The 27,557-nt window shown below is 41.8% G+C and overlaps 1 protein-coding gene across 9 annotated transcripts in view; it reads left to right on the top strand.

Moving 5' to 3' along the window:
- The first annotated feature begins 382 nt into the window (after positions 1-382).
- Positions 383-27,557, top strand: part of erg (ETS transcription factor ERG) — a 149,251-nt gene continuing 122,076 nt past the window's right edge. For 4 of the 9 annotated variants that reach the window (XM_062975099.1, XM_062975096.1, XM_062975094.1 and 1 more), the window contains exon 1: positions 384-537. The gene's annotated coding sequence lies outside the window, so the exon portion shown is untranslated. Of the gene's footprint in view, positions 538-1,488; positions 1,875-27,557 lie in introns of those variants that run through there. The other 5 variants (XM_062975098.1, XM_062975093.1, XM_062975097.1 and 2 more) reach the window with 3 other exon arrangements.

Here is a 27,557-nt window from a genome sequence, read left to right as displayed (position 1 = left end):
TTCTGAGGCAAGAAAAAGAGAAAGTTATAGACTCAACCACAGAAATGTAAACACGTCTGCAGCTAAAATAACTCCACTTTCATTGAAAACACTCCTCGCTCACAATCAGACTTCTGTGCGCTACGCTCAATAAAAGCGCGTTAATAGCAACCAATTAATACATTATGTAACTCTGATTTTAAGGGAAGGGAAGGGAGGGGAGGGGGAGAGAAAGCAAAGCCCACGGCACTCTCGGCCGCCCGGGTTTCCATTCAAGGGATTCAGCTTTGCGTGCTCGCTTGGCCCCGTCTCCCTGTCAGTTGGGACGCCGGGAAGGAAGGAAGGAAGGAAGGAAGGAAGGAAGGGAGGAAGGGAGGAAGGGAGGAAGGGAGGAAGGGAGGAAGGAAGGAAGGAAGGAAGGAAGGAAGGAAGGAGCGGTGCCTTCGCAGACGCGCAGTCCAAGCGGGCAGGAGAGCCAGGGGCGTGGGAGGCTGCTGGACCCCACTGTCCCGCCAAGGAAAACACCATGGCAGCCGAGCGGGGAGAAGAGGCTCCACGGTAAGGCATCCCCTCCTCCTCCTCTTCCTCCTCCTCCTCTTTCGCTTCCCAATCCTCAAGGGCTCAAAATCTGACAGATTCAGGCTTCGTTGTTTCCTGCTTTGCCTTGCCCCAGGACTGCTCCGAGTCTAGCAGTCCGGCTGCAAAAGTCAACTGGGTGCCTCTCCCATAGGCTCCCGAGGCGGGATGTCTAAACTGTCGGATCGGGTCTCCGACAGCCAGGCCCCTGGCGCTGTTTGCTGGCAAATCAAACCTCTTGCGGAGCTGAATTATAGGACCCTCTCCTTCGGCTCCTTTGCTGTCCCTTCAGCTTTGAAGAAACAAGACCGTTCCCTTATTTCACGACAACCTCATCCCACTTGAGCCTCATCCCACTTATCCACTTTCTGTCTCCTGCAGAATTCTGGGGTTTGTAGTTTGGTGAGGCCCAGGACCTGTCTGGCTGAGTTGTGTAAAGGTCCCTCCCTGAAGTGGATCTAAAGTGGATCCAAACTCTAGTGTGATGAGTCTGGGAAGGGTTCTTCTGATTCCGCTCCCTCCCTCCCTCCCCAATTCCGTGCACTGTGGGCAAGTTGGGTCTCTTCAGGACCACAGCCAGAAAAAAAGAGGGGGGGGGGGGGCTGAAACTTTTCTTTAGCGAATCATGAAGAGTAGTTCCATAACTCAAAATAATTTAGAAATCAGGCTCCATAATAAACTTCAGTGGACACTCATGGGTATTTGGTTAACCAGTTAAAATTCATGAGTAAACCAGAAAAATTTCAGGGGGGCGGGGAGGGTTTGAACCCTTGGCTACAGCCCTGGGTGTCTTCATTCTTCTCTTGTCTCTCCGGGTGCCTATCGTTTTTGTATCTTTCTTTATATAGCGGTTTTTAAAATACACCGGTGGGTCGGGTGTGTTTTGAGGATATCCCTCACATTTGGTTTGTGTTTATAAAGTTAGTCATTCAAAGAAAAAAAGACTGCCAAGGTGGCGGGATCCTGGAAAGACGGGGCCCGAAAGAGCTCCACACACCAAGTCCGTGGGTTTGAACGCTCCCGCAGGCGGCGCGAAGAGGCAGCACGTCGCCCCCCTTCCTCCTCCTCCTCCTCCTCGCGCCGGGAGCGTGCCGCCTTCTCCTGGCCTCCTCTGCGGAGGGGAAGAGAGGAAGGAGTCGCCCGGGTAAGGGGACGACGAGGAGGAGGAGGAGGAGGAGGAGGCGGCGGTGGGAAGCAGCGCCCGCAGGCCTGAGCCGCCCCCTCCACTGCCTGGTCTCGGGACGAGCTCTGGGGCAGCCTGGCCGGGACGGGACGGGACGGGGCCGACGGGGACCCGCCACTCGGGCGCAGCCAGCCAGGTAAGTCGCGCTCGGCTCGGCTCCGCGCCGCCAGGGCTGGAGGGATGGGGAGACCCAAAGGCTTCTGCACAGGCTTCGCCGGTCATTCCAAGGCATGGCCCTTTGCACGCCGCTATCCCTGACTAACACAGTCAGGGATAACGGCGTGCAAAGGGGTCTTCACCTTAGCCTGCTTCGGGACTGTCTGCCAGCCTGAACCGGTGTATTGAACCATACAGGTCACTTTCAACTACATTGAACTGCTGCATGTGGTCCATACTGCAGTTATTTGGCAGTATATTATTATTTAATACTGGCTATCAGTATTTTTTTAAAAATAAAAAATCAGGACAGTAAATAAAGAGCATCGCTCAGAACACAGAGGAATTCCAAGCATGAATCAATCAGGGCCTAACAAGGATTCCCCCAGGTAAGCAGCCAGTCCTTGAAGCTGCAAGGCCATTAAATGCTTGGATCCACTTTAAATCTACTTCATATCCACTTTAGGGAGGGGGCTTTAAACAGCTCAGCCAGACAGGTCCTGGGCCTCACCAAACTACAAACCCCAGAATACTGCAGGGGGCAGAAACTGGATTTAAACTGGAAAGACACCCCGGACAGATATATAAACCCCACTTGCCTGGTTTGCAACAGACCTCACAACCTCTGAGGATGCCTGCCATAGATGCAGGTGAAACGTCAGGAGAGAATGCTTCTGGAACATGGCCATACAGCCCAGAAAACTCACAGCAACCCTATAATGATGATGATGATGATGATGTTTATTTATACCCCCGCTTTTTCTCACCACAAGGAGACTCAGGCTGGATCTACACTGCCATATAAAATCAAGATTATCTGCTTTGAACTGGATTATATAGCAGTGTAAACCCATATAATTTCCCTTCAAAGCAGATAATGATTTAATCATCTGGTGTAGACCCAGCCTCACCCTGGCTGAGAGAGTGAAGTTGGTAGCATCAGCCTCTGACTCTATAGGCATCTGGGGAAGTCCCCGATTTAAGTCCAGGTATCTGTGGAAATGGTCTACAAAACTTCTTGTACCAAATTCGGTATTTCAGGCTGGATCTACACTGCCCTATACTCCAGGATCTGATCCTAGATTATCTTCTTTGAACTAGATTATATGAGTCTACACTGCCAGATAGTCTGGGATAAGCAGATATTCTGAGATCAGATCCTGGATTATAGGATAGTGTAGATCCAGCCTCAGTTAGTCCAGGGAGTCAGTCTGGGATGGGAATGCCTTCATTACAGGGAAGAGATTGAGGCAGAGATAGGACACCCTGCTTGACCTCAGAGGAATGATACTATTTTTGCTTCAAATATCACAACATTTTGAGGTATTAAACTGAGGTCCTAGGATTTTGCCTCCCTGCACTTAACAGTGGTGTTTTGGCTTCTAAACCGCCTCTATTTGGATAAATCAGTAGGCATGCCTGCCTGTTTGTATAAAGGGAACCACTTACTCAAGGTATTGGGAAAGAGCTAAATGCTGAGACAGGAGAGCAAAAGAACAGGATGTCCAAGTTATAGTGACACCTCATAACATGGCTCAAGAAATTATTTTTTTTTAAAGGGTTGGGGCACTGGATTCTAGAAGCTCTTGTTAGCTTTTTGTGTATAATTTGGTAACTTGCCTTGTAGCTTCTGTAGGACATGGAAAGCATGGATAGCGACTTGTCTAATAATCACACCTCCTACAACCCCCTTGGCTCTTGGTGATACCTCTTGTTAGCAAACTTTCTCAAAGTTACCTGCGGCAAGCTTTTCTTTTTCAAAATCTATCTTAACTTAGTTATAAGGAAAGGCACAGCACACATGTTTGGGTCCTATCCAAGACAGCTGTGAAAAATACACAGTTTACACATTCATTATGCCACATGTGAAGTGGTAAAGAACATGCCGCACTTTTGATGTGACTACCTGGTTTTTCTCATTAATTCCCCCAGCTCTCCCTCCCCAGCTCTCTGCCCTTACATTTATATTTCACCGTATGCGCTTTTCCAAACGAATGCTTTAAAGATCATATAATAATCTAAATAATGAGCACATTTGAACATTTTGTGGATATTTACATTGACTTGTTGCAGCTCTGACCATTTGATCTCTGCCTTCTGGCCCAGGGGAATTTTCACATTTTTTGGTCATTCAGTTGGCTTTGAAAGATTATTTTGTACCCTTTTGTCACTCCAGTTTTATTCATCCTTTTTATTATCTAGTTTAATTAATTTCAGATGTTTTGTTTAGCAGCCAGCATTCACCTCTCATTCACTTTTAGGAGTTATTATTTCACTGATTAATCTATGCGTATGAATGATGTTTCTGAAATGTTCTTTTGCCGGTAACTACAATGCACCATTCAATCTTTGGATACAATGCTGCCTTTTGGATCTTCAGGGCTCCTGTACAAGTCAAAGACTCTAATTTTAGTCCTCTAGCACTTATGCGTTTAAAGTATTGTCATGACCAGAGCTCGGGTTTGGTTTGGTGTGTAAATAGCTCACTCAAATGCAGGAAATTAATTCTTTTGATCAGGTGATTGCAAAGTAAATATAAATAATTATTTTTTCAGTTATTCTCTGTATGCGGTAAAATAAGCAAAGGCCTATTCATGATTGTATCCCCTAAGAATACATATTATAGTCATTGCCATTTTTTACTTTCACAACTTTTGGGCTCCTTCCATTCTTGGAGTTAACAAAACCTTCAGTGTCTGAATAGTCATTTGTGTGCTGCATTGTTTTTGCATAGTTTGGAGCCCCAACAGGGAAAATGGAACAGCCAGGTCTATAGACTGCACATGGAGAACTGTCACATTCCTTCATTTTAACCCTTTAAGCACATGTCTATGGTCTGTTTGAAGCAAATGGAGCAGACAAAGAGTGCTTTGAGTTCAAAAAAGACCTCACCAAAATTCCATTAGGACGTTTTTACATCATATGTGAACATACCGTTATTAACCTAGGTTAGAATAAATGCAATTATATTTGTCGTTTGAAAGAAAATAATCTTCCCTTGAATCCATGACCTACTATATAGTTATCTTGGACAATTTTGCCTATTTCAGAAGAAATCAAGAAATAGTTTTCCAAACTTGCTTTAAAAGGCAGTAGTTAACATTTTTTTGGTGTGACAGATAATGATCGTCGCATTTGCTTTGTCTGGGCCACTTTTGGCAGCACATTTTCCCTTTGCAGTGTTTAATTTTTGTGTAGAAAAAACATCTTGAATTAATGATCGATTGAATGGACATCCCCTGCCCAATATATTAGAATGACTGCAGTTTTATATCACTTCAATGCAGTACTATTCCAAATCTGTTCCCCACAGTTAAATCCCATAGTTCTAGATAGAATTACATTAAATTGCAAGGCTGGTATAAATGATCTTCAATTCTAAATGTAATTAGCTTTTCGTCTGATCATTGTGATTTTTTTTATTATGCTTGACTTTATTTTTATTTCAGAGAGTTATCTTTATTCCGTCACTTTGTACCTTAATGCATTTCTCACATGTATCTAGCAGAATTTTATTTTACACATCCCACATTGAAATCGTTTGAGTGAGGATTGCATTTCACCTTTTCAGTAGTTAAGTCCACTGTGCTGTGGTGATGTACGATATATTATAAAATCATAACAAGATAGACAAGTGCTCACGATTAGCAATGCTCTTGAAAATGTGTTACTTCATAGTAATAAAAGAAAGATAGTTTATTAAACTGCAGATTCAATATTAGCTTTGTTATTTTGATTTAATCCGTGAACTCTTGTTTATGGCATTGCCATGTGTATCTTTGATTTAGGTACCACGGTTCATGTTATATCTACATAATACGTTATTTGTGCCTGTTGTTTAATCAAAAGACTGCCATCTTGGCTTCAAAATATTACTTTTACTTAAAAAATGCTGTTAATTTGTATTGTTGACAATCTGAATGTCTACTAATACAAAAATGTAATATATTCACACCACAAAAGAGAAAAGCAAAGAATATTTATTTTGCTGGGTGCATTGATATAACTTGTTTGTTTTTTTTGGAGGGGGAGGGGTGAGGTAGGATATATATTTGTAAATCAAAATTATCCAATTCAAAATCTAAAACTATTTAGTGGAGAATATCATTTTCAATAACTAGAATTATATTTTATATTTCAAAATAGAGTTGGGTTTTTGCTCAGTTGTTTAAGTTTTGATTAATTGACTGCTCAAATATTGGTCATATATTGTCAGACTGTGGTATAATATTCCTGCTATGAGAATTACAAAGAAAATAGTCATCAATAGGCAGGGCCGGCCGGAGATATTTTTAAATGTTAAGCGGGGGTGCTAAAAAGCGCCCCCGCCACCGGCCCCGCCTCCCACGCCCTGGCCCCGCCCAGCGTGCCCTGGCCCCGCCTCCCACGCTGTGTGGGAGGCGGGGCCAGGGCGGATAGTGCGGGGGGCGGGGCCAGAGTTGGCTCCGCCCCCTGGTCGCGGCCGCCGATCGCCCGGGCGATCGGCGGCCGCGACCAGGAAGTAAGGCCCGAATGGCCTAGCTGTGCTGTGCGCGTGCGCACAGCACACCTAGGCCATTTTGCCCTTAGTAACAAACTAAAGGCAAAAATGGCTTATCTGGCTGTGCGCATGCGCACAGCACAGATAGGCCATTTTTGCCCTTAGTTTGTTACTAAGGGCAAAATGGCCTAGGTGCTTGTCGCGGTTTGGCGTGGGCGCGGGGATTGAAGCCCCGCGGGCCCGCGCCAACACCGGAGGCGTCGGTGGCGCTACGGGTCGCTGTCGACGCCTCGACAGCGCCCCTAGCAGCCAGCGCCCGAGGCGGCCGCGTCAGCGGCCGCCTAGTAACAACCGGCCCTGTCAATAGGTTTGATAATTTGATTCAAAAACAAATTGCATAGTTGCTATTATGAAACACTAACTGCACATGTAAAAGACAAAATCATTTATTTTTTGTTTATTTTTTATTTTTGCTCATTCTGCAGGGAGCATAGGGTGGCAAAAGTCTTTATGATAATCACTCTGGTTCCGATTAGTCTGAAAGTCCATAAATGGTGGTTGGCTCTTCCCTAATGAGATTTATGTCTCAGTAAAACTTTGAAACTACATCTTTCTGGCTCTCCTCTGAAACTATGTAGCCCTTGTGTCTGATATATTTTTGTTTACTATCAAGTCAAGTATGACACATGCTTGTCCTAGTAATGAGAGTCTTCCAGGAGTCCTGGTCATTAATGCTTTGCTCAGGTCTTGACAGAATCACTTCCTATGTAATATGATCTCCCTCCTCTCCTATTGCCTTCCACTTTACTGTTCTTGTCTTTTCCAATAACCCATGTCATCTCGTGATATGTCCAAAGTGTGACGACTTCATCTTGTGAGAGTTTGGGTTTGATTTGTTCTACATTGCTATTTACTTGTGTTTTAGTGGTCCACAGTTTCATCAGATCTCTTCTCCAGCAGTACTTTCTATGAGTTGCTTTTCTTCCTGTGAGTGTTCAAGATCATATAAAGAGATTGGAAATTGCATGACAGGAATGATTATGATTATTATTGTTATACTTACTTATACCCTGCTTTTTCTTTCCACAAAGGAGACTCAAATCTGCTGACATTAAAAGTATTTCTATATAATTTATAATCCATAAATATACAAGCATTAAAACAGAACTAAACATCAATGGTATTAAACATTAACAGTTAAAATCCACAAAACTGATTCTCATTTGGTATTTAATACTCTATCTTTATCACTGAGGACCTTATTTGGTTCTTTGCTACTGAGTTTCTTGTGTTCCTATTAGGAGTAATTGCAGTTACAGATAGAGGGGAAAGTGTGTCTGCACTGCTTTCATTGCTTCGATCCACTGCAGGCCTTGAGAGCAGGTTGCCCTCCATTCTTTCCCTTGCTGGTAGATAGCATCATAATGCCTTTTGAAAAAGCAGCCTGTCACCTGCATTGTACTGTGTAATATTCAAGTATAGTCAAATAACAAGTAGTGAAATGACTGATGAATTGACAGTATCTGACTGGTCAGTTGACTGATATTCCAACCCTAGAGAGCAGGCAGAGATTTGTTTAGCCCAATTTTGCATTTTTAAACCAATACATGGATGAAGACTTTTAAACATTATGAATTTTAGAGTGGAGTTCTAAAAAATGCACACAACATTGCATGTTAGAAGAAATGGTGTAAAACACAAATGCATCAAGTCGGGAAATACTGTTAAAATGCATCACATTAATTCACAAAAATGGATATTAAACAAAATTATATATAAAAATGCATGTGTTAGAACAGAGCTTTCCAAACACTTCATGTCGGTGACACACTTTTTAGGTAAGCCTCGTTTTGCAACCCATTAATTCAGTTTTATTGGCAAACCAAAGATTAAACCAACTTCTTATAAGAGATACAGGCACATACATATACTGTAATAATGAAGTGTATGGGAACAAAATGTATCTCATGAAAACCTTTATACATTTAAAATATATGATTTATTGCTTATTTCACATAGGCTTAGAAGTTTTTTGTTACATTTGTGCGACACACCTAGACATTACAGGTGACACACTAATATCTTGTGATACATGGTTTGGAAAGCCCATATATGTACATATGGGTTTTTGCATTAACTTTTTAAAATTAAAAAAACCACAATTTTTGTGACAAATAATTCAAGATTAGAGAAATAAGTTAAAATACATTAGAACTGGCATATTCCTTATACTGTGGCACAGCTGTGGCACTATGACCAAGAGATCATGAGCCAACCCGTGTCGGAATGAGCACCCAACCATTAAAAAATAGCTCTGCTTGTTGTTGACCTAAGCAATCCGAAAGTTAGTTGCATCTATCAAGTAGGAAACTTAGGTACCGCTTATGCGGGGAGGCTAATTTAACTAATTTACAACACCATAAAAATCATCCAGCAGCGTTTAGAATGAGGAAGTTTCCATCAAGGACTCAGTGTCACAGTGGGTGATGAAGCAGCTGCTCCCCCTGTGGCCAGAATCGAGCATACCCTCAGTATGATGGAAGCTGGAGAATGTTAAAGTGCATCTGCATCCCTGTCTCTGTCTATGTCTCTATGTTCATATGGCATTGAATGTTTGCCATGTATGTGTACATTGTGATCTGCCCTGAATCCCCTTCGGAGTGAGAAGGGTGGAATATAAATACTGTAAATAAATAATAAATAAAATAAATAATCAGCTTTGATTATAAACTATAAAAACCCAACTAAGACTGAACCCTAGCTTTATTTTTCTGCCATATTGATGGGAGCCCAGAGGAGCATTTCAGTAATTTTTCAGTAGGCCAGAGTAAAAGGTGAGATGGGAGAATTACTGACAACAGTAACTTCCTGATAATTACTTGTTCCTTGGCTACCATATTGGGGAAAAATAATAGTGGTATATTGAAGAGTTCTTCCTGCTGCTACTAACCTGACAGCAGCAATAAAGCAGTAAAAAAAAACTAAAAAAAACCTTGGGTGGTGCCATCCCTTTTATGCTTTTTAGTACATTGCCTCTTATTTTTTTGAAATTTTATTTATATATGAAATGAATGGTGTCCATGTGGTCCAAGAGCATTTGATGGCAGTTGTTTAATTAGAAGAAGAAGCAGATGCTTCAGATGGTGTTGGTCTCAAAACTCTTTGTCAGCCTCAACCAGAATAACTAGAGGGAGTTGTAATCCAACAATGTCTAGAAAGCAGTTTACAATCCCCTTGTTCAACGATATCTAAAAATCATGGAAAATACCTTTACTATATACATGTGCAGTTCCAGAATTATTAGGAATATATACACAGCAAGTCTTATTCTGTTACAATTGTATTCTCAAAGCACAGAATCCAGAGTGGCACTTCTAACTTGTATATGTAAAATCAAAAATAAGGAAGGCAATGGTTGAAGCCTCAGCCTGAGCAATCTATGAGCATGTCTTTCAATGGAAAATACATATATGGAATATTTGCAAGATTGGACATAATAATCCATACCCAGCTTCTTTTGGACCCTGTGACAATTGATAAAATAAACATTGGCAGGATAGTTCCAGCATAAAGCATAAAGATATTTGTCTACAGGTTGGGGTTAGCCACATGAAGCTTTAGTGTCTATATGAGAGAATCAAATCAGTGCAGATCCTTTTTTCTTCTTTTATTTCACTGTAACTGTAATTATGTACTGTTAAGTGAGGCAAATTTTTCTTTTTTTATATTTCCTGTAAACTCACATTTAGTTTGGAATTTTGCAGAAATGCAGAATGGTAGAATAGTCAATCAGTAATTATAAAAAATACATGCTTACCAGCAGTAATAGTAAGTAAAAGTATTAAAAGTGGAAGACCTACAGATTCTTGACTTAATATAAATTTCAGTTAAAGATGAATATATATGGATGACTGACTGACCCTGGCATTATTATTTTTACAGGACTAAAGAGCTAGTGGGGCACTTGAGCTAAAACAAACATGAGTGATCCCACATCATGCTCACATTTCCAACAATTACCATTAATTTAAGTGGAAAATTCCATTTGGGGAATGTCTCCTAAAGGGTTTACCCTTCCCCAAGTGAGTTAATTTGCTGTTTTTCCACCAGTCTTTTGTTTTCAATGAAACTTTGTTGCTAGGAATATGTAGTGCTGCCTCCCTGTTGAGATTTTGAGTTTTCTCCTTTTGACAGCATGCCACCTCAATGCCATCTTCCGGTCTGCTCTTTAAAGCAGATATTGTGGGATTTTCTCCCTTGACAATTCTGGGTTCTGGGCCAACTTACCTGTCAGAACTTATCTCCTCCTATGAGCCAACAAGGATTTTAAGATCATCTGGGGAGACCCTTCTCTCAGTCCCACCTGCCTCGCAAGCATGGCTGGTGGGGACGAGAGACAGGGCCTTCTCAGTGGTGGCCCCTCGGTTGTGGAAAACCGTCCCTAGCGATATCCAGCAGGCTCCATCCCTCCTGGGTTTTAGGAAAAAAACTAAAGACTTGGCTATGTGTGCAAGTGTTTAATGAGTAAACTTTATGGCTCGACATGGTCTGGATTAAGGATAACAAAGTTATTGGATTAACGGACTTAAGCAATATTATGTTTTAAATTTTGTATACTGTTTTTTTTTTAATCTTTTATTTATAATTATAGTGATACAATAAAAAGAAGAGAGCCGCATGTGAATACACACACTCACACACTCAAAAACAAGCAAAAGAAAACAAAAACAAACAAACAAACAAACAAAATGCCAAAAACCTAAAATAAACAACCTCAACAACAGTTACCACTACCCCGCGACCCTCCCTCCCCTGCATGTGGTCTTCCAGTTCCCCTGCTCTGCGGTTACTTCTTACTTTTCCCCTTTCTTTCCCGAACGATAATCTTCGAACCCAAGAGTAACTGCTCTTACACAATATTTTCCTCTATATTTCCAAGTCTCTTTTTTCCTTGAAATATCTGTTTACTTTATCCCAGTCTGTTTTTGCATCCATTCTTTTTGAGATTATCTGCGTTAATGTGTCCATATTTCGTATATCCATTAATTTCAGCAACCATTGTTCTAGCAAGGGTACTTCCATTGTTTTCCAGAATTTTGCAATTATGATTCTGGCGGCGCTTATCATGAATATAAACAGTTTTTCATTATTTGCGTCCATGAAAAAGTCTGTTAACCCTAGTAGAAAATATTCCGGTTTTAGTGCAAGTTTTGTTTGTAATATAATCTCCATTTCTTTCTGTATTGTTCTCCAGAACCTTTTTATCTTCTTGCACCCCCACCACATATGGAATAAATCTCCCTTCTCTTTCTTACATTTCCAACACTCCTCCCCACTCTTGCCCTTGTTAATTTTTGTCAGTTTTACCGGTGTAATGTACCACCTAAAGTAAATTTTATACCAGCTTTCCTTTAACGATATTGAATATGTGTATTTTAGTCTCTTTTGCCAGCATCTTTCCCATTCCTCAAACCTTATAGTATGTCCGAACTCTTTTGCCCATGTAATCATGTTTTCTTTTACATGAACCTCTTCTGTTTCCCATATCAGCAACTGTTGATATAGAATTTTAATTACTTTCTTTTCAAGATTTAAAATCTTGTCCCATACTGTTTCGTTCCTTTCAAATCCTATTTGACTATCTATTTTAAAACCTTCCCTGATCTGCCAAAAGTTTAGCCAGGTTATAGATGGTTCTATTTGTTTGATCTCCTCGTATGATTTTAACACTGATCCCTGATTGTCTATTTTCACCATTTGTTTGTAGGTTAGCCATCTTTCCCTAGGGATCTCTCTCATATGTTCTGACTCTAAGGGAGAGAGCCATAATGGTGTTTTCCTATAAAATCTGTGTTTATATTTCTCCCATGTTGCTAATAATGCTTTCCTCAGATAATGGTTGTTAAAATTTCTCTCTTTGTGGCCTTTTCTTTTCCATAAGTATGCATGCCATCCTTTGTTTAAGTCCTGACCTTCTAGTGCCAATATCCTAGCCTTCCGTAAGTTAGCCCACTCTTTTACCCATTCCAATGCAGCAGCGTCGTAATACAGCTGAATGTCGGGAACGCCCAACCCTCCTCTCCGGATGTCATCTCTCATATATTGAAACTTTATCCTCGCTCGCTTTCTTCCCCAGATGAATTTATTAATCTCTCTCTGCCATTCCTTCAAAAAAAGTTTGTTATTTAGAATGGGTAGGTTCCTAAATAGGAATAGCATTTCCGCTAGAATCTTCATTTTTATAACAGCTATTTTTCCTAATAGAGAAAGATGTAGAGCATCCCATCTTGCCATTTTCTTTTTCAGTTCCTTCCATTTTTTGCTATAATTATTTTTTTGTAATTGAACATTACTTGCTGTTAGTTCAATCCCTAAATATTTGACTTTTTTTACTATCTCAATTCCTGTTTTCTGTTGTAGCTCCTCTTTATGTGATTGTGAGATGTTTTTCGTCAGAATTTTGGTTTTACCCCTGTTTATCTTTATACCTGCTATCTCCCCAAACTTCTCAATTACGTCGAGCCACCTTTTAATCTTGTATACTGTTTTTATTTGATTATAGTTAGGTGTTTAAATGTTTATGTTTTATTTTATTACTGTGGTTTGTATTATCAGCTTTGATTTTTGCCGGTTTTGTAAACCGCTTTGAGTCCCCTCGGGTAGAAATGTTGTAAATAAATAAATAAAGCAAAGGGAACTTCAGATGTGGAGAGGAAAAAGTGATAAACTCCAGTATACTGTTTTGAACATGTTTCCAGGATAGCAGCCTTGGTTTTTATGCTATGCAAAGCTTTATACATATGATCCAGGTATTTCTTCAGATGCATTAGATAAATTTCATAGACAGGAATTATGTCAATACTCAATATGTAAATTACAGTACATAGTGATATTTGGAGCCCCCAATGGTGCAGTGGGTTAAACCGCTGAGCTGCTGAACTTGCCAATCAAAAGATCGGTGGTTCGAATCCAGAGAGCGGGGTGAGCTCCCTCTTTTAGCCCCAGATTCTGCCAACCTAGCAGTTCAAAAACATGTAAATGTGATAGATCAATAGGAACCACTTCAGTGGGAAGGTAATGGCACTTCATGCAGCCATGCTGGCCACATGACCTTGGAGGTATCTAAGGAGCAAGCTCTTCAGCTTAGAAATGGGGATGAGCACCAACCCCCAGAGTCGGACATGACTAGAAAACCTTTACCTTTACCTAGTGATCTTTAGCAAATCCTGAATTAACAACTGAACATGGTGAAAATAAAGTTTGAAAATAATATACTTAAGATTGTTTTGTACTGTAAAGTAGAATGAATTCAACTTGATACTACTGTAATTGCTAAAACTTAGTGTCAGGCTTACTTCAAAGGACCAGTCTGAACGCAGATCAAAGACAGCTGCTCTCAAACACAATCTTTATTGAAGAATACATGACTTTGGAAAAGTCGAGAATGACCTAATGTTTACATACATCTAATTTTATCACTTCTGATGCAACGTAATATCACACGCAAATATCATCATCAAACCCCACCTTCTGGATCACATTTCCACCAAGGTTTCTATCCCCCCCACACTACAGCAATTATAATTGTTTATACTTTCACCCCTGAGTTCCCAGGCTCATTTTATCTTCTCCCGCCAGGTGCTCGCATGTTTATGTTATGAAGTCAGATTCAGGGCTTGGAAATTCAGCCCTGGGATCTGGCTGCATGACATGGCGCCCCCGTTTTCTTCGTCCTCCTCTTCGGTTCTTCTTTCACCATAGTCCTGAAACAAATCAAACAATAACTCTATGGGTCCATTTTGTCTAAAGTCCCCATATATTTTTTCAGCAAGCTGCGATGGAAGACTGGGTGTATTTTCCCTAAACTTTTTGGCAATGCCAATTGGAAAGTCACTTCATTGATAACACCCTGTATTCTGAATGGTCCAATATATTTGGGGCCCAGTTTTCTTGAAGGTAACCCCAATTTGATGTTTTGGGTACTTAACCACACTAGATCTCCTTTATCTAATTTATCGCCTTCCACCCTCTTTCTGTCTGCGAACGTTTTATACTTTTTGTGTGCTTCTTTTAACGAAGCAGTCACTTGATTCCAACATTCCATCATTTGCGTTTTCCATTTCCCTGCCTCTGTTCCTTCATTTTCTGTCCACCTCGGCAATTGGGGTAAAGGTTGTATTTCATACCCGTAAACTACTTCAAAGGGGGTTTTGTTTGTTGCTGAATGTATAGTTGAATTAAAGGCTAGTTCCGCAAACGCCAACCACCTAGACCAGTCATTTTGTCTCATGTTAGAGTACATTCGAAGGAACTGCCCAAGCGTTTGCTGAGTACGTTCTACCGCCCCGTTTGTCATGGGGTGAAAAGCAGAACTTAAACTCCTTTCTGCTCCTAGCATTTCCAAGAATTTTTCCCAAAATTTTGCTGTGAATTGTACTCCTCTGTCACTGACTACTCTACTTGGACATCCATGTAATTTGTAAATATGGTTTATGTACAATTCAGCTAGTTTCTCAGCCGATGGTAGCTTCGTCAGTGCTATAAAGTGGGCCTGTTTAGAAAACAGGTCTAATACTGTCCAAATATAACGATGTCCTTTGCTGACTGGCAGTTCTCCCACAAAGTCCATAGCTACACATTCCCAAGGCCTGGTAGGTTCCGCTACTGTCTGTAACAATCCCATAGGCTTCCCTCCTCCCGATTTATTTCTGGCACAATCATCACATTGGACAACATGATTCTTTATGTCCTTCCTCATTCCTGGCCACCAACAATGTTTTGCTATTGCCTTTGTTGTTTTGGTAATTCCTGTATGACCAGCGCTCTGGTTGTTGTGAAAACGATGCAGAATCTTAATCCTTAATATTGCTGGGATATACAGTTTCTTGTTTACAAACCAAAATCCCCCCTTCTGGTCCCCCTTTTCTGCGTTGGACGCGATCCATTGATCTCCTTTATAAGACTGTTTTAGTTCATTTCCCCAGTTATCTTCCCCGCCGAGTTCGACAAAAGCCGTGTCCTCCTTTTGGGTTTGTGCTCTTGTCCTGACAGCTAAGCCCCATTGTTTGTCAGAGAATATTGTCCCCTCCTTTGCTGTGGTTAGGCCTTCGTGTTGAGGCATGCGTGAAAGAGCATCTGCCAAGACATTCTGTTTCCCTTGAAAAAACTTTAATTGGAAATCGAATCTGCTGAAGTATTGCGCCCATCTGATTTGTTTGGGGGACAATTTTCTAGGAGACTTTAAATACTGGAGATTCTTATGGTCAGACCAAATTTCGAATGGGATTCCGCTTCCTTCGAGGAAGTGTCGCCAGCATTCTAAGGCTTTTAATATGGCTAATGCCTCTTTTTCCCATATTGGCCAACTTTTTTCAGTTTCGCTGAACTTCCGTGACAAATATCCACAGGGTTTTAAGTTCCCATTTTGATCCTTTTGCAATAGCACTGCCCCGTACGCACAGTCTGAGGCATCGCAATGGATTATGAAAGGGCTCCTGATATCAGGGTGTTTTAGGATGGGTCCTTCAGTGAAGCATTCTTTTAAGGTCTCGAATGCCTTTTGGCATTCTGGCGTCCAACTCAGTTTGGCGCCGGGAGCTTTCACTTTTGCTGTCTCCCCTTTCCCTTTTGTTTTTAAAAGTTCTGTAAGGGGTGCGGTTATTTGTGCAAAGCCTTTTATGAAGGGTCTGTAAAAATTTGCAAACCCCAGAAATGATTGTAATTGCCTCCTTGTTTGAGGCACTCCCCATTCTTTCACATCTGCTACTTTAGCTGGATCCATAGCTAACCCTTCTGGAGACATCCGATATCCCAGAAAGTCAATTTGAGTTTTATTAAATTCACATTTGGACAGTTTTGCGTACAGCTTTGCTTCTCTTAGTCTCTGCAAAACTTCCCGGACCAATTTTACGTGCTTTTCCTTATCTTCAGAAATGATCAAGATATCATCAAGGAATATGAACACCCCTCTGTACAATAACGGGTGTAGTATTTCATTTATAAGCTGCATAAAGCAGCCGCTTCCATTTTTTAACCCGAAAGGCAAAATTTCGTATTCAAAATGGCCGAATGCGCAGGAAAATGCGGTTTTCCAAGTATCCTCCGGTTTGATCCTTAATTTATGATACGCTTCAATTAAATCCAGTTTAGTAAATATGCTCCCTTTCTTCAATACGGTAATTAAATCCTTGACTAAGGGCATAGGGTATTTATTGTCCTTGGTAATTGCGTTTAAATTTCGATAATCAATGCACAATCTTAGGGAATTGTCTTTCTTTCTCCTAAATAACACTGGAGCCCCGAGAGGAGAATTAGATGGCTTAATGAAGCCTCGAGCCAGGTTTTTATCAATGTATTTTCTCAATTCCTCCTTCTCTTGCACAGACATGGGATACACTTTTGGTTTTGGTAAGTCTGCTCCTGGGGTTATTTCAATCCCTACTTCTATATTTCTTTTGGGAGGCAATTTACTGGCCTCTTTCTGATTGAAAACATCCGCAAAGTCTCTGTATTCAGGTGGCAATAGCTGTGGGTCTATTTCCCCTGCTTCGTCTTCCTCGTCCTCCTCTTCTGCAATTTTGCTTATCTCCCATTGCATCTGCTGTTCTTTAAATGCTAAGCTTTTTCCTCTCCAATCTACTTCAGGATTTGCTTGTTCGAGCCATGGTATCCCCAATATTACATGGTATGTGGCAATAGGGGCTATCACAAAGGATATTCTTCCTCCCCATTTGCCTATTTTGCATGGAACTCCCCGTAATTCCTTTGTAGATACTTCCCCAGCAGCGACTGATCCATCTAGCTGCGAAAATGCAATTGGGGAGTCAAGTGCCATCTGCTGGCATTTCAGCGCTCCTGCTAATTCTGGGGTTATAATGTTCCTAGAACACCCGCAGTCTACAAACGCCTTGCAGGTGGCCCGATTTTCTAGCCCCGAGAGGCAAATTGGTACTACTATCATGCGTTTGTCCCGACTCACCAATCTTTCCGAAGATTCTGGGGCCTGCACCTCCTCCTCCGCACGCCTCCCGGTTGCTGGCTTGGGCTTTGGGGCTTTTGGCGGCTCCCCCTTCCGGGCCCAGCATTCCGCTGCTCGGTGGCCCGTCTTCCCACATACAAAGCATCCCGGTTTAGGTTTGTTGTCGTCTCCTCTGGAGGGAATCCCCGGCCTCCCTCCGGGTCTTTCTTGCTTCCTCGTTTCTCCTCGACCTCTCGCCACCGGTCTTTGCTGGCCGCTGCTGCTCCTGAAGCGCTTTACTTGTGCCAGGGTAGATTCGACGCGCCCCGCTAGTTGAATCCATCCCTGGAGCTTCTCGGGGTCGTCTCTGTGCGCTGCCCAGCTGAAAATCTCGGGGCGTAGTCCCTCTTTAAATAGTTCCACTTTGGTTACTTCAGACCACTCCGGTACCCTTTCCGCGAGGTGGAGGAATTCCTCTGCGTACTCGGGCACCGTTTTGTCCCTCTGTTTTATTCCTTTCAGCTGGTCTCGAGCCCTCAATTGCTCTAGCCGGTCTCTGAACCGGTTCTCCAGTGCGGCGAGGAAGCGGGGCACTGACCTCAGGCATGGGTCGCGTCTGGCATGCAATTGCACATACCAGCTGGCTGCTCCTCGCTTTAGTGTGTTGCCGATGGCTCGAACCCTGCTTGCTTCGGAGGGAAATGTGTGTGCGTTGTCTTCCATGTATCCTCTAATGCTAATTAGAAAAAAGTTCAGTTCCTCTGATTCCCCTCCGTATTCCAGCTTGAGATCTTCCCTTCTAGGCATCCATTCTGCAGCCCTTTGATATTGTCTGGGCGGCATGGGGAAGGGTTGCATCAGGTTTCCTCGGGTGGCTCCTTGGAACACGCCGCGCCCCACTCCGGTGGTCATTCTGCGCGGCTCCTGGAAGTCTGCCGCCGCTGTTGGCTCTTCCGCCCATCCGCATACTGGCCTAGCTGTAGCCCCCTCATCTCGCCTTTCCTCGTCGTACGGCACATCCTCCTCCTCTTCCTGGACCCCCCGCTCCTCTCCGCCTTCGTCTGCGAATCCACTGGACCCGATCCCTGGCCCCAGTGGCCTTTCCACCCCGACGCCCATTCGGGGGGTTGGGAGCTCTGTTGGAGACGGCGGCCTCAGGGTCCCCAGGGCTCGCTGACGCTCCACTTCTCGCGCCATGCTGTCCCGGAACTGCAGCTCCTGCCAGTATTCCTCATCTCCCTCGTCCCTTGCCGCCACGGGGCTCTGCGTTGACGCCCGCTGGCCCCTCTGGCTCCAATCTCCTTCTTTGCTTGGTTCTCTCTCGGCGCCATATCGGCTGGCCTCCTTCTGGAGATTCTCTTCCAATAATGGCACCAATCTCCCCACGGTTTCCGACAGCCTGGATAAATTAGTTTCCAGGATGGATAACCGCAGGGCCACGGTCTCCGGCATACTTCCTCCAGATCCCCAACTGGTTTCTGCAGCTGCAGAGACGCCTCTTCCGAGCCTGGGAATTCTCTGGGTCACGCCGTTCGGCTTGGGGTACCCCGTAGAGGAAGCTATGGCTTGCAGCGTCTCTTCTCTCTTCGGCCGGGCCCCTTGCAAAGGCCTCTCTGCCTCATTTGGGCTTTGATCTTCTTCCTCGCTCATTATCACTTCACTGCGAATTCCGCAGGAGGGTGAGAAATGGGATTCTCGACTTTAATGTCAGGCTTACTTCAAAGGACCAGTCTGAACGCAGATCAAAGACAGCTGCTCTCAAACACAATCTTTATTGAAGAATACATGACTTTGGAAAAGTCGAGAATGACCTAATGTTTACATACATCTAATTTTATCACTTCTGATGCAACGTAATATCACACGCAAATATCATCATCAAACCCCACCTTCTGGATCACATTTCCACCAAGGTTTCTATCCCCCCCACACTACAGCAATTATAATTGTTTATACTTTCACCCCTGAGTTCCCAGGCTCATTTTATCTTCTCCCGCCAGGTGCTCGCATGTTTATGTTATGAAGTCAGATTCAGGGCTTGGAAATTCAGCCCTGGGATCTGGCTGCATGACAACTTAGTGCTATTGAATTATAGGAGTTGTAGTTTTACAAGGTCTTTAGCTTTCTCCACCAAATTGTGCTGGTGCCTTACCAAACTACAAATCTCAAGATTCCATTACACTGAGCAATGGCAGGTAATTTTGTGTCAAACTGCATTCCTTATATAGTGTAGATATATCCTGGGAGATGCAACTGCAAATCTACCACTTATAGGCATCATTGACAGCACTGGAAAAGTTAGCCTGTTGCTGAGACTAGATAGAACTGACATGCTGGAAACTAAAGAATTAAAGTAAAACTACTCTGCACCAATTTGTTTAAAATAGGAGACCTTTTCATTTCCTTTGAAAAGAACCCATTTGCAACAGTTGCAGCAATCAACATATGCGTATGGGTAGAGATGATAGGATTTAGGTGTTTAGCTGTATAGAATGCTCCAAAAACATAATCAAAGTCAACATTGGTTTGCGTAATAAACATTATAGTTCACTGAAATGAACTCAGGGTTTATTATGCATTCGGTAATTGCAAACATATCACATCTAGACAAATTGGGTAATTTTGAGCTTTGGAGGTGATTATTTTTCCCTCTGCCAAATACTTTTAGAGATAGTCTGCATTTCAAATTATAAGGCTATTAAAATGAGTATATAAATCTGGATTTGATAAACTCAGCTACTTAAATTCAGTTTCTTCACCCATGAAGAATAATTGCCAAAATTTGCTTTTCAACAATGTTGGATCCTAGAGGGAGATGCCTGATTTCTTTGGGATTACATACTGTGTAGGCCAGATATCAAACTAATATCACCTTGCAACTTCTCTCACACATAGTATAGAAAATTTAAATGTCCATTAAGATCTAATCTCCAACATGCAATAAAGATAATTTACTCCATGCAAAACTCTGAATGAAGTTGTATCTAGCAAGTTCTTTGCAAATAATTTAAATGTATGCTTAATTTTTAATATGGAGTCTTCTGCTGAATTGGAGCAAGCTTTGATGGTGTGATGAAACTATAGGCTAGATATTCTAGAAGTACCAGTAATACTCATTTGTCTTTAGTTCCAGTGTACAATGTCTAATTTTCTATTTAAGAAGTGTCTACAGGAAACATATTTTAAAATTAAAGACATGACTGTGTTGTCGAAGGCCCCTCCTACACTGCCATATAAAATCCAGATTATCTGCTTTGAACTGGATTATATGGCAGTGTAAAAGGGGCCAAAAGCTTTCATGGCTGGAATCACTGGGTTGCTGTGAGTTTTTTTGGTTGTACGACTATGTTGCCATCTTCAGAGGTCTGTTGAAGGTGAGGCAAGTGGAGTGTAAATTAGACTGTTTAAACAGAAATGTCTAGTGTAAAATACCCCAAAAACAGAACTTGGAAAAATGACTCTGCCTATAACTTGCAGAATCCTCTAGTTTCTTGAAGCTGAAATAAAAAAATAATACTTCCAATATTTGACAAAACCTACATACCTTAGGAACACAGGCGGCTGTTTTATTTTGAGTTAAACTACTTAGTGCAATTTTTTTTTACATTTATTGGTGTTAGCTCTCCAGGATTTCAGGCACTGCTTTTCTAGAGCCTTACTTTGAAGTGCTGGGGACTGGAAGAGGGCCTGTGCGGAATATATGGCTGCCACTGAGCAATGACCCTTTTCCTTATTACAAAGCAGCCAGTGTGCCACTCAGTTAAATTCAACATGCATCACATTGATGACAGGATTTGTAATAAGATCCCCAGATCACACTTGTTGCCTGTTCTTCCCTCATTCCTCTTCACTGACACCTCATGTAACTGGAGATTGTTCTGTTCAATAACTATAGCTGTGTATTTCGATCTAAACACTGATAAGATCTCTGCCTAATTCATGAAATGCCACAAGTTGGGCCTGGCACTGAAGTGGGTTTGGGGATCATTTTTTTTTGCCCTTGGGACCCTTCAGGAGGCTTTACAGACTGCTGAAAATGCCAAAGAAAACCCCAAACTTGGAAGTGCCAGATGTACACTTCTACTTTTAAAAACAAACAGTGCAGGGGGCTCAACAGTCTTTTTAAAAAATGTAATGCTGCACCTTGAGGATTTCAAGAGGGGCAGATTGCTGCTTTTTATGCTAGAAAAATGGTTGACCATGGAATCTGGAGGAACCGAGGACCACAAAAACAACCTTGAGAGCAGGCCCGTAGCCAGGATTTTGCTTGGGGGGGGGGGGCTGAGTCTGGGTGGGAGAGGATCTACTCTAGCAAACCTTTTGTATCATTATCCAAATACCCCTATGCATATGGGATATATTGAGCATGGTGATCAGATCATGATATGAATAAACATGTCAGTTTAAATAATAAATGTAAGACCTTCTCGCGGACCACTCTGAGAATTTCAGGGGGGGGGGGGCTGAAGCCCCTCAAGCCCAGCCCCCTGGCTACATGCCTGCTTGAGAGCTGCATGTCACACAAGGACCATAGTTTGCCCACCTCAGGATTCACTAGTCAACTAATGCACAGGTGTGTATTCACATGAACATCACTCCTCTGCTGTTCTGTAAGCTTCAAAGTATGAACAGCAATACTGTATAGTTTTGCCAGGCAATTACTAGCATCATGGATTGTATCAGGAAGAATCTCTATTAAACCAAACTTGTTTCAGAATAAAAGATAAGATTGCAATATTGTACACAGTTATCTTGGATTAAATTCCTTGGAGACTTGTCTCTGTGCCTGTATTTCATGTGTTAGGATGCAAACTTTTATAGACAGAAGTCTGTTTTATTAGAAACATGAAGTAGATAGCATCAGTAATTTTGTGTGCATAATATTACTCCTATTTTGACAGCATATACCATATAAGAGATCTTTATCCTTATTCACTATTGTTTTATTTCACTACTGCTAGTGGAACCCCCAGTGGCACAGTGGGTTAAACCCTTGTGCCAGCAGAACTGCTGAGTGAAAGTTTGATGGTTCGAATCCAGAGAGCGGGGTGAGCTCCCATCTGTCAGTTCCAGCTTCCCACGTGGGTACATGAGAGAAGTCTCCCACAGGATGGTAAAACATCAAACATCTGGGCGTTCCCTGGGCAACGTCCTTACAGACGGCCAATTCTCTCACATCAGAAGCGACTTGCAGTTTCTCAAGTCGCTCTTGACACACACAAACACACAAAAACTACTGCTAGTACAAGGCTTTTAGTGTTTTATTCTGTTTCACATTTGTTTTAAAGAAATTGATTTTACACCCCTTACATCATCTTTTAGATGAAAAAGTAGGATATAAACACATGTTGTTGTTATTGTTATTATTTGTTATCAAGTTGATTTTGTTTTACATCAATTCTATGAGTGATAGAAGGGCCTAAATACCCCCAAATCCTGTCTGATTTTGGAAATAAGCACACACACAAAACAACCAATATTCATATACTTATACAAATGGATTTTATAAATGGGGATGAAGAGGTTTAATAGGGCGAGACCTGAAAGATAACAGAAATACAAAGACTATATCCTGCTGCTGAGGTGTGAGACACAGAGTAGGTGTCTTTTGGTGATTTCCCTGAAATAAAAATCTTTGTCCAGCTCTCTTTTCCTCATAAAAAGGTGATTTATTTAGTTAACTGCATTGGCTATACAAGCTGGGAATCCAATCTTGAGCTGTGTGCTTTTTGGCTTCTACAGTCTCACCCAGAATAAAAAATTTGCAACAGCAACTTAGCTAACGAGTCTCCTGATGATGCATGCGACTGAATGAATCCGTCTAGCTCTCTCACTCCTGTTTTGGTGCTGCAGAACTAAAAAGGAATGAAAAGTAATAAAGACCTATTTTGAGCCCTAAAATAAGCAGACATGACTCAGAATACTTGCAATGAATAGAGTGGTGAAGTTTAAAAAAAAGGTGCCATTTTTACACAGTCATTTTTCTAACCATAATGGCCTTTTAAACTCTTACTAAAATAGTCTATTTGCTTGGGCACTTTTCTTGGAAAACTGAATAAAAAGGAGGGAAAAGGAACTTACAGGATCTGAGCAACTTCTTTTCAAAGTAGTCATAACTTGTAGGAAAGGACCCTTTTGGGACCATTTTGACAAGGACTCCAATATGAGTAGTTTTGACATTTGGTCAGAATTAATATTTCCTTTACATGTATTTTGGGAAACCTAAGTAAAGAATAGATAAGTTTCTCAAAATACATGTAAAGGAAATATAAATTCTGTCTGAAGAATAGATTGATTCCACATTGTTCATTGAATTCCAACTACATTTCATCACTAATGTGAAGGAGAGAGTATAATAATGGCTGAGATGTAAAACTGAAAAATGTGCAAAGTCACTGGATATTGGTGATTAAAAATACATTTTAATCCAAGCCTACAAGACAGCATTCTTGATTGATATAAAATACATATTTAAACACACACAACCCTCCAACAAATCACTATGTATAGGTGAAGAGGGGTTGTTTTTGAGAGAATGGATGACTCATGAAAAGCTATAAAGGGTCTTCATCATAGCTGAGCAGAGATCTAAACAGACTTCCAGAGAAGGGTGGCCAAATGATAAAGGATCTAGAAGCCAAGCCCAATGAGGAGCAGCTCAGAGAGCTGGGTATATTGGAGAAAAGAAGGCTAAGGAGGGACAAGATAGCTAAATATTTAAAAGAATGTCATATGCAAGATGGAACCAGATTGTTTTCAGCTGCTCTGAGACTAGACACAGAGCAATGGATTCAAACTAAAAGAAAAAGAGATTCCACCTAAATATAAGGGAAAAACTTCCTAATGGAATATGCTAAATCAGAGTGTGACAGCCTCCTTCTCTTGAGGTTTTTAAACAAAGGTTGGGTGGCCATCTGTCAGGAGTGATTTGATTGTGAATTCTTGCATGGCAGGGGGTTGGACTGGTTGGTCCTTATGGTCCCTTCCAACTCTACCTGCACTGTACATTCTTAGTTTCTGTGTCAAAATAGCCATTATTGATATTGTTTAGAAGAGATAAATGTGATTAAATTCAAAAAATATTCAATACTGAAAATACTACTACAATTAGTGGTTCACCACTCTGGTTCAAAATGAATTGCAGTAATTCTAGATAATAATAATCAGACTTACCACAGACCATTATATTACCTATATTACCTAATTACATAAGGCCTGGGCCCGGGCTTAGCACAGTGGGCTAAACTGCTGTGCTGCAGAAAATCCTGGTGATTGAAAGGTTGGCAGTTCGAGCCCAGGATGGGGTGAGCACCTGCTATCAGCCCCAGCTCATCTGCCCACCTAGCAGATCAAAAGCAGAAATGCGAGTAGATAAATAGGTACTGCTTTTAGCATGGAGGTAATAAAAGGTGCCTTTAAGAACATTGATCTGGAGTACATCTAAAGAGAACAAAATCTCCTTGGCATGGAAGATAGAGCAATAGAACCCCCCCCCCCCCCGGGTGGCCAGAGTCAAGCACAGCCTCCATAATGCTGGAAATAAGATGGGAAATGCCTTTACTTCTGTTTGTGTATTGTCTGTCCTTGTTAATTGTATAATGGCTTGCCGTATGTGTATTCTGTAATCTGCCCTGAGTCCCCCTCGGGGAGATAGAGCAAAATATAAATGACATATATTGTTGTTGTTGTTATCCACAGTAGATGGTAGAATAATAATGAACAAAATATGCTGGTGTTCCAGATTTTAAGAAGAAACAATCCACATCTCAACTCACTATCAGACATCAGAATAAAACAAAGAGAAAGAAATGACTGGGTCTGTCAGTACAGGTTGCTTCTGTGAAATCTGGCTCAAAAATTCATATTGTCCCAATCTACATTTGATCTTTTTTAAAAAACAAAAAAACAAAACAAAAAACAATTACCTTATACAGATAAATATTTAGCCCAATACTAATGAAGTTCTCATTTATTTTAATAGCAATCTCAAGTTCCCCCTCCATGCAAAAAGTATATTTCTCTTGCCTTTGACAGGTCTCCAGCAGAAATAGTCTTGACTGCTCTAGATTAATGTTACAAAAGGTGTTGGTCCTGGGACTAATGCTGATCCCTGAGCCATTTGCTACTTTGGCTCCATGAGACAAAGAAGCAATTTTATTGAATGGGTACAAACTTAGTACCTGTCCTTGGTTCTAAGGACACTGGAAAAATGTAAGTGCTGGTTCTTACCATGTTGCCTGTGTGACCTGGGGAAAGGAGGAGAAATTCCATAGAGTAGTGCCTGACCTTTTCAATAAGCTCTTTTTCTATTTTTTCTTATATTACAAATTACAGACATAGGAAGAGGGTGACTTGGACTATGGCCAAAAATTACGTTCATTTGTATATATCCTTTTACCTTTATAAAGAGATAAACACAGGCCAAAAAAGGACACGGCCACTACAGAAAATCTTGGTATCAGTGTGGATTGTCTCTAATCTGAATCAGTCCACATGGGCCAGTTCTGCCACCTATTTGCAGCACAGGGAAAAGAAGATGGATTGGACCACTGTTGCCCTGTGACCACTGCAGATGGCCTTGGAACTCCAATGAGCTCTTGGCCATTGCTGAGTGCCTTTGCTGGCTTTAGCAAAGGTGCCTGTGTGGCCAGGAAAAAAGAGGAGCTTCATGGGGGTCTGTCAGTGGCGACAGGGTACTGCCAAAGTAAGCTGATAGTCTAATGGGGCTGAATCAATTTCGATCCCAATTGACAATCTGGACTCCACCCTGTCACCACTGTGGGATGGAGACAGGCAGTGCAGCCCCCCTGGGACCGATTCCTGGGGTCAAGTAGAGTATTGCTACTCTCGACCAGCTTTGGATTAAGTTGCTCATGTACATGAGTCCTTACTCCTTCTTTGTCAATCAAATGTACTATCCAGGGATGTGTGATAATAAAGCAGAGAGAAAGAGAGTCCTGTATATATTCATGGCACTCAGACTATCTGATATGGAGAACCAGCAGATATTTTTCCCCCAATGTCACAGTTACTTTCTTTCTTAGAAGATTGCAAGGGATTGGCAGCCAATGGCTCTAGTTCAGGGACCACTACTTTGAGTAGCATTGCTGCCAACCACCTTGATTTTATTGCACAAATTTCAGAATACGAATGTAATGAATGGATGAATGGGTGATCTGACTCCAGTCATTAATGGATCCCAGTCGCCTAAAACACACACATTTTGTTACAAATGTGATTTGGCCAAACTTTTGATGAGAGTCTAGCTGGAATTATGAACCAGATTTTGAGTTCCATGATTTTAATTAGGAATTTAAAAAATCTCAGAGCTAAGTGAGAATTTGGTCAATTCAGGACAACTCAGCATGGCAAGTTATCCCATCAAGGATTTGCCAATCTCTATAAGAGTTGTCAGTGCTAGGGCTTGAGTAAGATACTAATCACCTTTTCTGTTATACCTTCTGTAATTCAAAATGTTTTTACAGAAAAGCTGGTGCATTTCCCCTTTCTGTAGTCAAGTCCACAACCTCAGCAAGCCCCAAAGAGCAGGTTGATTGATCTTAGAGATGGTCTCCCCCCCCCCCCCCATGCTATTAAGGTAAAAGGTAAAGGTTTCCCCTGACATTAAGTCCAGTCGTGAGCGACTCTGGGGGTTGGTGCTTATCTCCATTTCTAAGCCGAAGAGCCGGCGTTGTCCATAGACATCTCCAGGTCATGTGGCTGGCATGACTGCATGGAGCGCCGTTACCTTCCCGCTGGAACGGTACCTATTGATCTACTCACATTTGCATGTTTTTGAACTGCTAGGTTGGCAGGAGCTGGGGCTAACAGCGGGCGCTCATTCCGCTCCCGGGATTTGAACCTGGCACCTTTCGGTCCGCAAGTTCAGCAACTCAGCGCTTTAACGCACTGTGCCACCCTCCCCCCCCACATGCTATAACTTTTTATTAATCCATGCAAAAATGCAAAACCTAATTTAGGGATATTTAAATACCCTATAGGCACCCCAGCATCTCTGATCTTAGAAGCCAAGTAGGGCCAGCTCAAATTAGTATTTGTATGGGAAACCACCAACTAATATTAGGTGTTAAAAACTATATTTAAGAGAAAAGAACTGACAAGACTGACTCTGAGTATGCCTTGCCTAAGAAAACCTTGTGAACTTTATGGTTTCACTGTAAGATTTACACATGCACACACACACACACACACAGATGTGTACAACA

The sequence above is a fragment of the Anolis carolinensis genome, chromosome 3 (assembly GCF_035594765.1).
Source record: "Anolis carolinensis isolate JA03-04 chromosome 3, rAnoCar3.1.pri, whole genome shotgun sequence".
Taxonomy (NCBI): domain Eukaryota; kingdom Metazoa; phylum Chordata; class Lepidosauria; order Squamata; family Dactyloidae; genus Anolis; species Anolis carolinensis.
Note: the sequence above shows the minus strand (reverse complement) of the source record. Positions and strands in the feature narration are given on the sequence as shown.